Consider the following 13,576-nt stretch of genomic DNA (forward strand, 5'->3'; position numbering starts at 1 on the left):
TCAGTTTTTGTATATCCATTTACATATCCCTCACTATCACCAGGTAGACATGGTTTTAATTTTTTCTCTTTAATGCTTTGTAGTATTTTCTGCAATAAATCTGTTACTTTCCTTATTAGAATATAAGATGTTTTAAAAATCATGGGGGAAATTTAAAATGTGAATGCTGACATGTTTTATACATGTGCACAAACATGGTGACACCGGTCAAAAGTCATTGTCTTTGTGTGTGTGTATATGTGTGTGTGTGTGTGTACGCATGTGTGTGTGTTTGGTATTTTTACTCTTTACAGTTAAAAGTCAGAAAATGGTTAACGTATGCATATGTAATGTGCATAGTCTCACCAAGATAGCCATTTAAAATATTCCAAAACTAAAAAAGCACCATGTGAAGAACAGTGCAATTTGAAAGCAAATACTAAATGGAGACAGAGGTTGTAAAGTGGATTATTCAGCATACTGAAAAGTGCAGCAGCAGAGGGGTAGGCTAAAAAATGTTAACAGAAAAGGCTCAACTTTGGGTCTCAGCTCATGCTTCCATCTTGTTCCTCTCACTCTTCCTCACATTTGGGTCGCACCTAGTCCTGATTCTTGCTCATCCCTTACTTGCTCTTCCTTTCTTGGCAGACCTTTCAGTTGCTGGTCCCATGCACTACGCTGAAGCTCAATGACCAGCACCACCCTAATGCAGGGTCACCTTGTGTATGACGCACACCATAGTGAGTACAGGCCACTAGTTCAACTAGGATGACCTGCCTGATGACAGCTGCCTGTCTCACATGACCTTCCTCCAACCTCCCAGATGGATGTTTTATGTTGTGCAATAAATAAAATCATATTTTTCCACTGTAATACAAGGATACTGAATAAACAAAATCAAATGATGCTAAATGGCTTAAAGGATCAGTTAAAATTTTGACATAATGAAAATGAATTTTCTAAGTATACTCTGCAAATGGCCTCTGTGATTCCTTCTAAGATTAACTTTCAAAGTCAGAATAATCTCATTAAGGGAAGACAAGGTCAGTCTTATTTGTGAGAGTTATTTATACTTCTAGCTCAATGACTAGCAAATTTTAGGTATAAAATAAACACTGATTGATTGATTGACTCAATGAACGGCAGACAGAATTGTACAGAATATATCTGATGCTGAAAATGAACGAAGTGGAATAAACTGCCAGATAATTTAAGTTTTGGAAATTCTGCCCCAAATAAATGGCTCTCATAGGAAAAAAACTGTTTTATTCTCACATTTCAGGTCCATGATTAGCTCCATTTGACTTTTAACTGTATTTTAACTCTGTATTCTTATTGAAGAGGAGAAATGTTTGGAGAAGTACTATTTACTAAACGGAGTATTTTAATTTTTCCTAAATTCAATATTAAAAATCACTTGCCAAATAATTTCCTACTCATCTGACCTAACAATAAACTTTCAATGAACTCATTATTGATAGTAGTTTTTAAACCTATTGTATTTTAAAACAGCATGTTGCATTAGCTTCCTAGAACTGTTGTAGTAAAGTACACACACTGGGTGATTTTGAGCAACTGAAATTTATTCTGTCATGGTTCTGTCAAGTAGAAGTCCTAAATGAAGGTTTTGGCAGATCTCTGCTTCCTCAATAGGCCATAAAGAAAAAGAATCCTTCCTTGCCTTTCTCTGGCTTCTGAGGGTTGCTGGCCATCTTTGGCATTCCTTGGCTTATAGATGCATCTCTCCAATCTCTACCTAATCATCACAAGGCCTTCCTCTGTGTGTGCATGTGTGTCTGTGTCCAAATTTCTTTCCTCTTTAAGTATATCAGTCATTGGATTAGGGCCCATCCTAATCCATTATGATCTCATTTTAATTTGACTATAGGTCACAAATATGGAGGTGAGGACTAAATCCTAACTCTTAGTGGACACAATTCACCCACAACATGCATATAGTTATCATGCTGAAATTACTTTTAAGATGTGATCAAGGTTTAAATGTAGTACTTCCAGAAAGGATATATAAAAATTAAATTACAGAAATTGATAATCAGGAAAGAAGTGATAATTTTCCAGAAGGATCGCTCTTGGCATTGTTACCAACTCAAGCAAAATTAAAATGAAGACTTTAAGAAAGACATTAGAGTATAAGAGAATTAAGCAAAAAAAAATAGCTTTTTTTTTTTTTGAATATTAACCACCAGCACAGAATCTATTTAATGTTCCAGTTGGGGAGTTATTTGCATCAATGTTCCATGTTACAACATAATACTTTACTTTATATTCCCTTGAAATATAGATTAATTGTTACTTAGCTTCACTCTCAACAGTAACATGAATTTTATTCTTTGCCAAACTGGCTAAGGTACTAAAATATTATGAGCCCAGTGATTTTATATTATTGAACCAAGTAAAACTACCTAGGCTAATTGCAGGCATGGTGTTATTTTACATCATAATTTAGCAGTGGTTGTTAGGCTAAATCCTTTAACATTTAGTTTTCACAAATATATGAGAAGAGGATGAGAACATTCTTCAAATCAAGTAAGAAAAGTATTACCTTATAATAAAGGTATAAAATTAAGGAATAACAGTAACCTCATGCTGTTTTATGAGGCAATAATCTAGTTCCCAGTTCTATCTCAAGGCTGTTCTCCCAGAAAAGGTGAATTTTAAAGGGGAGTAAGAACAACCTCATTCACTCCTGCAGTTAGGTTTTCAACACATCGACCTTGCATCATATCCTTTTTTTTAACTCTTGCAGAAGCGAGATATAAACATTTGGAAAATTGGAATAAAAAAAATCAATAATTCTTCTAATTCAGATATATAATACACTACACATATACAAATTTATAGAATTTTAAGACAATACTTAGAAATTGAATGGGACACAGCAGGCTGGTCCAGGTGGTAGAAACAGCAAGAGACATGCAGCCTTAGGAAATGAGAAGAGGTTGGAGGAGATTCTGTAATGTGAAGCTATCCTATCTTTGTAATAAAAACTAGATCATCTTTGCTCTGGCTAAAGAAGCATGGATGTGAAGAGGATGGATCTCGCTGCTGTGCCCAAGCTGGCCCGAGAAGAGGACAGAAGCTGCACCTGGGAACACTGGCACCTCTGGATCATGCACACGAATGGTGCTGCCTTCTCCCAGCCATTAAAGCCAGACACCTGGGCTTTGCCATTGACTCCTTGCACACTTGCTCTTCACATCCAGGGAATCATCAAGTCTTCTCCACATGACCCAGAGTTCACTTGAATCCCTCCATGCTTCCCTCTCCTCCCTGTCACTACAGGAGTCCAGACAATCATGCGCCCTTGCCTGGTCAGGAGGAGCAGCAGTTTTTAACAGTTTCTTTCCCTCCAAGCCTGCTCCTTGGCAATCACTTGAAGGGTAGATCTGACTACACTTTCTTAAACTCAGTTACTCCATCCTCAGGATAAGCCAGAAATCTTTAATGGGTCCTACTTGCAGCTGTCGTAGTATCTAGCAGAAGTCCACTTCTGTCAAAAGGTCCTTTGAAGGGTTACTAGGGGTCTGGTGCATTTGTTCCCTGGGCCACTGTCACAAGTGGAAGTTCTGAGCAAGACCTCTCTCTTCTTTCCACCACAGTCCCTGTTCCACATTTCTTGCCATTTTCTCCCTGTCTCATCATCACACTGTCCTACAGTCAAAGACTGGACCTACACCAGGAGTATCTGGGAGGATGCAAGCACAGTTGAGGCTATCCTTGCCTCTTTTTGCAGGAAAGAGACAGAGAGAGAGAGAGAGAGAGAGAGACAGAGACAGAGACAGAGACAGAGAGACTATACCCAACCCGCAACCCCTAGCTCCCATCACCTAGTATATCCTTAGGAAAAGATTTAAAGACCACGGCCACCCAATATTTTTGTTGCAGCCCATGTTCAGATACTGGGATGGGGAAGTATGTACTTGGTTAGTCCTATTCATGACCTCCGACTCAGCCCCTTTAAGCTAGATGGGACTTTGAATAATCTTTGCACCTATGCAGTTGTCTGGGTTATGGTAAGGTACCCCTAACGTTACATTCAAACACTCAGAACAGTTCGTTTGTGGTCTGGCATTTAGATTTTGAAACTGCAAGTCAATTTTCAGAAGGATATTTTGTAAAATCAAAACTTGAGATTGGCTCATATAGGGTATACTATGTGGATCTACATTCAGTTTAACCCATTAGGTAGGTTCCTCCGGGTTTCTCCAGTTACACCAAATTACTTGTATCTGATGATTCATCTTGTTTAGGAGTGGGCCTGGGAAAATGTCAAGTTAGTACTTCAATGGCAAAACCTCTAGACTGTAAAACTTGGGAGCCCTTTTCAGTCAAGTGGAAAAAGTTGGTCAGTAGGGAGAGACAGAAGGGAGCTCACTCAAAAAGAGGAGCAAAAATGAGAATGGCAAGAAAGCCCTGGAGAATCTAAGCACTTGGATCCTGTCAGCCCTGAAGTCTCACTGTTTCTCTGCTCTTCCTCATGCCTGGTTGCCCAATTCTTCCTTGGATTACATGGTTATCACCAAGTGTTCAATTAAATTTTCTTCTTTATTAAGCATGTTGCCTATCATAAAACAGCAACTGTATAGGAAGTCTATCGATTTACATTCTCATTATGGAGAGATTATGGCAGGGAGTAGCTGTCCAAAAGGGCACTGTTTTTATAGCTTCTCTGCACCTAGTTACCTACAGTGCCCTCCTCGTTTCATTAATGGGACTGTGAAGCTGGGTCAGCCACTAGCTGGCCCCAACTGCTCAGGCAGCATGCCAGAGAGGGAAGCCAAAGGCACAAACACCTAGCTCCAATTCTATGGCTGACTGTTAGGAGAGGTGGAGATGAGCATTCTTTGACCATGCACGTGACTCTCTTCCCTGCCCATAGAAAAGGAAAAACAGCAGTGGTGTCCAAGAAACAGATCTGGATGAATAGTAATGAGCACCTTACCTGACTTCAAGTTCCTTAAATGGAGCCAAGCTACAAACTAGAGGCCAAGCTATTTTTGAACTATTTATAAAGGTAGAACATGGATTTGGCAGAATGGTCCATTTCACACAAAATATTTAAATAGTAATTCTAATGGGATTAGGGCTGGAGTGTAAATCAATGGTAAAGTACTTGCCTTGCATGTTGGAAGATCCTGGGTTTGATCCCCAGCATCACAAAATAATAATAAGTAACAGTAATAATAATTCACAGGTTAATATTTCTCATGCTAAAAAAAATTTTCAACGAGCTCAGCTTCATGCTAATTGTGTAGGTCATCTGTGATAAGTTCACTTGGTGGTAAAAAAATCTTCCTGAATTTATAAATTATGATCGCTTGAACTTTTGACAGGCAGGTCTAGCCAAGGTTTTCTGTTTTGTTTGTGCTTGCTAATTGCTGATGGTTGGCTATTTAGACTAGAAAACACAGAAGTAGTTATAACTGGATTGTCCCAGAGAGATATCTAAAAGAATGCAGAGCCTGAGCAATTTTTGTTGACTTCATGAATACTCAGCCACATTCTGAAGACCCACTGCCCTTCTCTCACATTGCTCCTTTTCCACCAGTGCTTTGAAACTATACTGCTGGGTATTTTGCATATATTACAATAGCACTGCTGATTGTCTTGTAGCCTGACAGAAGAGAAAATATTCCAGCCCTTTCTCAGAAGCAGTTTGCTTTTTCTCTCAGCCGTAAATCTTCCATGTAACCAAGAGCCTTTTTTGATGAAGACTAAGTAACTGTATATATTGTTTAACACACATCTGATGACTTTATGCCCCTCCTGAGGAAAATGTGTTACACTCTGAAACAATTTAAGAATAGATCTCCCAAGTTTAGTATTTAACTCCTGAAACCCTAGCAATATAAGAGTTTTGCCAGAAGGAACATAAATTTAGAGACTCCACATAGCAGATCTGCATGTGAATCCCTGTTTTAACACTGAGTAACTATAGGACCTGGGAAAAATTTATTGGTATCTCTAAATATCATCTCTTCATCCACAAGAAAGAGATAATACCAACACTTGCTTCATATTTCATTAGAACTAAGAGAAATAATTTATAAAAAAAAAACAAAAACATTTGATTACCAGTGAGCATGGAAAAAAAAACTCTGCACTTAACATTTTGTTCTTCATATATTAAATGAAAAATTTTAATATTCTTTACTGTCCAATAGATTAAAATCTATGCAATTTCTTGCACAAATATAATGAATTTAACACTGCTCACTTAAAAATTTTAAACAAGTAGCGATTTCCAGAAGCTGAATCAACCATTTATATTTCATTAGTAGTCCAATTTACCAGTCTTACCAATTCTCTGAACTCAGATGAAGCTTGCAAAATGAATAACAGCCTAAATCTTTAGCATTCCCACTTTTCAGTTTGTCATTCTACATGACAGCCAAGTTGTGACTGGTTTCTTTAATATTGAGATATCAAAATGGTCCATAACAGGATTATAGTCGGGTATGTGTGGAAGAAGGGAAAACAAAAGAGAGATAGATGAATCATCAGTATTAATGAGATGCTAGCAAGTTTTAAATTGATAAAATCAGAAGTAAAGGACAAAATGTGAAGGAATAAAGACAACTGGTTATCACTACATTTGTATAGCTCTAAACCCCAAATAAAGCAACACATCAACTTTAGCTTTCTGAAAAATAAGATGATCAATCGTACTTAGAGTTGGGAGCAACCTGAAGGCTGCAGCCATGTTCCAAGTGAGAAGCTACAAGGAGTTGGACTGACGTGGTGGCTCAAAGCCTGGAGAAGAGGAGTATGTAAGAGACGATATGAGAAATCAGTCCGTAGGACATAGAAAATAAATGGCTTCGTTGATAAGACAAGTATGATTCATTTTGCATATGGTCAATTTCTCAGGAATGCAGTGTGATTCCCCCGAGAAATCGGTCATGTGGAAACATTGAGAGGAAAATCTGTGTTTACGTATGCATTTTTGTTGCCATTATCTTCATTTCTGGAGATGGGTAGGATGTGAAAGCAAGAGTCAATTCACACAAGAAGGAGTCTGAAAAACTTGTTTTTAAAAGCTTGTTAGAAAACTCAGCCTGCCCTCAGCCTCAGCCAGAATGCTGGTTGTAAGAAGAAGCATTTGGAAAGGGAATATAAGAAAATAAGAATTTGAGATAAAGCAAAACCTCAACCCTACACAAATGTAAATTCTAAATTTCACTGCGCGGTATGGAAACCTCAAACACAAAAATAAAATAAAATCAAGACTGACCTACAGGCTCCAAGGGAAGCAAATGCAAAATTGCAGAGCACACCAAGAATTCTGAGAAAAATCGATCAAAAAGCACTGTGGGTACAGCAAAGGCAACAAGAGGAGAACTACGCAAGTAAGAATTCAGATGATAGAATAATCAAAAAGAACCATATTCCAAAGATACTTCAGACAATTAAGAGTCAGAAGAAATAGAAACAAAATTGAAGGAACCACACATGAGGGCACAAATGTGGAAAAGAACTACAGAAGTGTTGTTTTTTTAATATTAACTGAAATTTTTAAAAATAAATGAATGAATTATTTAAACAATAAATTAGATACAGCTAAAGAAACAATTTTTGAACTCAAGGATAAACGTTTTAAATGTTCTTCCCCATAAATAAGGACAATGACAACAAAAACAACAGTAAAACACAAGTATATCTTTCCCTCTCCGTATTTTCCATAACATCAGCTGCTCAGGAATTCAGGTGTCACGTGTTAGAAGTCATATTTTCGATTATAGCAGGAGAGAGCTCCAATATATAGCAAAGTAAACACGAAATGTATAATATTGCAGTAATTGAGTACCTGGAATCAAGTTAATGATTTTAACTGGGTTTATAGTGAATATAAATTAACGATTTAATTAAATATGATGCACTTGATCTTTCTAAAATTTTAGCCTCTTGAGGATTTTCTTAGTTCAAATTTTTAATTGAGGCACCTGCAATATTTGAATATGTTCTTTCCTCTCAATAAATAATTTTAAAAATTTTTTAAAAGAATATTTGGAACAATGAATAGAGAGTAATATAAAAAAAGCAAAATTGTATGAGAAATGTAATTTTAAAATTATGAATTAAAATAGTTATGCACTATTAATTTGCTTAGTAAATTGTAAAACTTAAGTCTAACACTATACAAAGTGAAACCAATGGGCATTCTTAAACATTGAATATGAACTGAAAAACACTGGAAGTAAAAAAGTAAAAATAAATAGATATGTAGTGACTAAATAAATAAATAAATTCCCAGGTAGCACTAGAGTATAAAAATCATTCCCTTGTTCTTTCCTCTCAGAAAAATGTCTGTTTTCAGATAGAGTCTGAAAATCATCTATCATCCCTGACTTTAAATGTCATTCAAAATAGAGAAGAAAAAAAAAAATTTTTACGTTATAGCATGTAAAATCCAAAGGCTTTTCTAAGGGTCGCAGTAAGATTCAGAAAGCAATGTCTCAGATAAATGCGGTGCTGTGTTTGAACTCCATTTGCCATTTGTTCCCCTGCTGACTCTTAATTTTAAGGGCAAACTTGAACAAGTAGGAGTAAAAGAAAGATAGAAAGGGGGAGGGACAGAGAGTGTAAAGTGGGAGAGAGAATGAATGAATACAGGTACAAGTGGAATCCCTACAGTTCTATTTCTTTGTCTTGGAATCAAAAGGAACCCACAAATAGGTGGGGTCATTTACAGGCTGATCTCGTGATTCCGTAGGCATAGTACTTGGACCTCCTTGGCCTCTGTAAACAGAACTACCTCCTTCTCTTTCTTTTCTTTTTTTTTTTTTTTTAATTCTCCCTTATATATTACTTTAAAAACTTATATTTTGAAAGTTCCACTCTCTGGTCTGCCTGCTGGAGTCATAAAGCAAAAACTGAATCCTGCTTTCATAGGTATGGCAGATATTACAAATAGCTGTCACTCACGTCACCCCCTAAATCATGTTTTCCTTCCATAAGTACCCCTGGTTAATCAGACCACATCTTTAATGAAAAAAAAAAAAAAAAAAAAATCTTTGTTTCCCAACAGGGATTATGAGAGACTCCAGTCAGCCACAAAAGCATAATTTCCTAGGAAATGCATTAAATGGAGGGTAGATATGAATGAGGTCATAATGCATCATTATTTTTAAGTCAGTCAGTTATACATTGACATTATATTAATATAGGTCAGCATTAATTTACTGTTAAGGTATCACATTTATACCCTGAAAGAAATATAAAGGAAAACCAATTGGTTGAAATGAAAATCAATGACAATAAATTTTCAAAGTAGTAAGAATTCTCCTGTGAGAAAGACTGTAGGGTTTTGTTTGTTTGCTTCTTTGTTTAAAGTTGAATTATTCCTCAGGAAGAGTAAAGAAAAAAAAAAAAACCATATTTAAGCAACAAGAAGGTTTGGTTTGTCTAGTACTTGGATGTGCCTGGGCTGTGCCTTGGGCTCCAGGGGGTGCAAATCTGCTCTTGGGCCTACAAAGTCTCCTGGGAAAGAAACTTTCCAAGGGAAGAGCAGGGGAGCTGCATGAGCAGAAGCCAAGTCTGAAAGAGAAGAACAAGAAAATAAACAGAAGTAGTAGTTCGCTAAGCCCTCAGTGGCGGTCGGTGGTGGAGAGGGGATGGCCATGTTCTCTGGCATCTCGGTTGTAGGGTACCATGCCTGGTCAGGTGCCAGAGTCACCTCACTTAAAGTTACTGATAGGCCCTGCTACTCGTTGCTACAAGGAAGCAGTGAGAGGTGAGGAGAGGTGAGGCCTGATCCTGAGAAGTACTATTTGCTTTAAATATGACCCTTCAAACGTGGGGAAAGGAATGAAGAGGGTGAAGAAAGGTAGGGAAAATACTGGTTAAACCTGTAAGAAAAAGATACATTAAATAAGAGTTTTAACTGTGAGAACCAAAACTCAAGAAGATGGGCTAAGAAATAGAATAATTCACTCCGTCTTGATTCAGTCACACATAAAGACACCCAGCAGCAGGAGATGGGGATGCCAGTCCTTCAGGTGTTCCAGGTGAGAGCTGTGGGTTTCGCGGGTCACCACTCTATGCTCCAGGCCTCCCTCGGGCTTCAACCGAGTTCCTGTTCAAGCACTTAAACAAGCTGTACTTGCAGGTGCTGCCCAAGAACATGACTACGGCCCACACCTTGTACAATCCAATTTATTTTTATGTTTTAATTTCTTTGTCATGATAGTGAAAAAAATGAATTGAGTTTCTTTGAAGGAAATACCTAAGACATACAGATTTAAAATATTAAATTTCCTAAATCAAGACTGCATCTCACTAAAACATTGATTCTTTTAAAATGCAGCGTGAATGAATGATCAGACAAATTAGTAAATAAGGAACTTCTGAAACACATGTCAGGAAATGTATACCTTTAAATTCATGAAGTTTCAGATTAAATCAGGCAAACAGAATTGTCAATTTCTACGTTTACCATGACTCAATGCACAGTTTTAAGAAAACCTTGTAATTTCTCCAAACTTCAGTTTCTCACCCCATAAAAGGAGTATATTGCTTGAAATTTAATTCCCTCACAGCAGTGAGAGTTTTGATTCAACATTTATAAAAATGCTTTTCAGCTTCCTGATTAATAGGCAAAATACCATGGTAGTTGTATAATACGCTTTCCAAAAGGAATAAAGGTAACTGGTTGGACCTGATGTAAACCAATACTTTACTTGAGAAATAAGTATCAGTCATATTTATTGCCTCCCTATTCCATTTGCTAGGTAATAAAAATTATTTCTAACAGAAAAAGTATCAAATTAATATTCAAGTCGGTTGAAGTGTTATCACGGTGGGCCTCACCTACCATGGGGGAAGGACGGTTGTTTTGTTTTTCCAGGCTGCTCCACATGTTTATATGGTAAAGTCAGGAATGTTGGGCATGGTTTTGAAGGCCTCTAGCGTATTCGCTGGTTTCTGGTATTCTAATGCACTCTACTCTTATAACCATAAAAGTACTCTTGAGTGCTTCTGGAAATACATAACAAATCCTTAATCAATTTAAGAGTGTTTTAACTGCATACATGACATTTCTTGGGAGGAAAATGTTAGCTATTCTACACACATATAGTCCTTAAGTTAGCAAGAGAGTTCCTTCTCAAAGGCACAAAGCAGTTTCCCCATAGTAATATAATTTTCAGTTTTATGTGTGTAAGTCCTATTGAATCCCTTAGAATAACAGGAAATTCTGCAGGAAAAAAAATCCCACAAAAATTGATAGCCATATTTATCCAATGCCAGAGGAATACGTTAGCTATTTTGAGTGGAAATGATGTTTAAAGGCACTAGATAACCATTGAAAGGGAACCATAATCTTAATTATCCAAAACTATGGAAACTGAATAGTCTGGATAGAGAATTTCCTGTATATAACAATATAACTACAAAGCCAACAGATTAATATACTTCATTTTAAACTTTATGTATCATATTACTTTAGCCAGGACTTGAGTAGCAGTTTTCTGTACTTTGATGAATTAATTCTAATTTTTACATTAAACAGATTACAATAATATTAAATTTACAAATTCATGATTGATATGACATGGTCAATATTTTAATATATAGAAATATTTGTTAACAGAATAAAGCAATCTCATTTATAGTAATATAATGTCATAACTTTATATGTTACAAAGTACTCTGAAGTGTGTCAGGCACACAGTAGGCTCTCATAGAATAATAAGATATCATCAATCATATCAGAGTTCAAACCATTTCCCCTAATAATTTCAATAAATTGTTGTGACACCAAGTGAAAAATATAGTATGCTATTCCATGATTTATGTTTCCCCCAAAAAAGAAATATAAATATAAATAAGTCACTCATATAACTGAGTACTAATAATTCTTTGTGAGAAATTATATATCTTGTATAGTGTTTTTAATATATGTGGATAATAGAATTATCCGTCCTCATCAGTGGAGTATTCAATTAGTGCATGTATCTCAAGGATTCTACTGCCATAAATATTCATGCTAACCGTAGCACAAATAATTACAAGGTTAGAAACTGTTGCACTTGGCTTTTATAGGAAAGAAGCATCATCATAGGGATGTGAAGTCTCATAATCTTTTTCAAAAGCATTTTGGCAGCCTCTATGCAAAATGCATGTATTTTCACCTATTAGTTCTATGTCTAGGTTTTTAACTATGGAAATTTTTGGCAAGTGAAATATAAAAATCATCGTTTCAGGATGCGGGTATAACTCAGTGATAAAGTGTTTGCCTTGAGACCCTGGATTCAAATCCCAGCACAGGAAAAAAAAAACAAAACAAAACTGTAATCTTTGCAAAACTAGAAATCTGTAATCAATCTAAATAAATATCAACAGAGGAACAGTTACACGATGAAAAATATGACTACTTTAAATGGAAGTGCCCAAACTGTGTCCTGAAATTCAGGATTCAGTAGATCAAAACCAACTTTTAAGAAAATTAATAATACAGCTGGGCTCAGTAGTGCATGCCTGTAATCCCAGTGGCTAGGGAGACTGAGGCAGGAGGATCACAAGTTCAAAGCCAGCCTCAATAACTTAGTGAGGCACTTAGCAACTCAGCAAGACTTTGTCTCTAAATAAAATATGAAAAAGGCCTGGGGATGTGGTTCAATAGCTAAGCACCCCTGGGTTCAGACCTCAGTATCAAAAAAAAAAAAAAAAAATCCATACTTAAAGTTAAAAATTTAAGATAAAAATAAATTATATCTTCATATAGCTCCTATATTAAGACATGTGTTTCAAAAATATGCCAAAGAAAGCAAACCAAAGTACAACTTACTCTGATTTCCAGAGATAAATACAACAGGGAAATCTACCTTTTACTTTAAATATCTACATTCTAAAAATAAAGTATAGTATACACACAGTAAAATACAGAAATCAAAGATTGACAGCTGATGAATTTGTATTGAATAATCACACCTCGGTTGCCAACAACCAGTCCAAAATGAAGGACTGTGTTCAGGGAGCTTGTCTCCTATCGCCTTCCAGTTGTTCCTCTCAAAGGTAACTCTACCATGTCTGTTTAAATGTTATACAAAGTATGAATTCTTTCCTTTGTTTCAGAAAAATGACTGATTGAAAAAAAATTTCTTTTGCAGCATGACTTTCCCTCTCTTTCTTTTTCTTTTCTTCTTTCTTTGTTTTTGTTTTTTTTTTAGTATAAAAACGCACTCATCAATTTATTTTTAAAAAACTAGTTCAACATATATACTGAGCTTTTACAGTGGGCCAAGCACTGAAACAAGCGGGTTCCTGTGTGCACTCAGTTATTCCTTCCCCTAACTGGGTGAGACAGGTACTATTATAATTTGCTAGCCACACCTACCGGAACTGCTGCTCACAGCAGCTCTGAAAATCTCTTGCTCAAGGTTCAGGGCAGGTAAGTGGCAGCGCCCAGACACACACAAAGGTAGTCTCAACTCCAGGCTTTGTCTTACACACAGAAAGAGGAGTAAAAGCAGCAAGGTGGAACTGGGGGCACCGGAGTGTCTCTGGCATGGGGCTGCTCTGTTTCATTTGGAGTAAATGAGTTAATATCACTCAATGCGGCAAATCATCTGCAAAA

General features: G+C 36.5%; 1 protein-coding gene across 1 annotated transcript in view; it reads right to left on the reverse strand.

Annotated features, from left to right (window-relative positions):
- EYA4 (EYA transcriptional coactivator and phosphatase 4) overlaps positions 1–13,576 on the reverse strand; it is a 260,960-nt gene that overhangs the window by 233,950 nt on the left and 13,434 nt on the right.

The sequence above is a fragment of the Sciurus vulgaris genome, assembly GCF_902686455.1.
Source record: "Sciurus vulgaris genome assembly, chromosome: 7".
Lineage (NCBI taxonomy): Eukaryota > Metazoa > Chordata > Mammalia > Rodentia > Sciuridae > Sciurus > Sciurus vulgaris.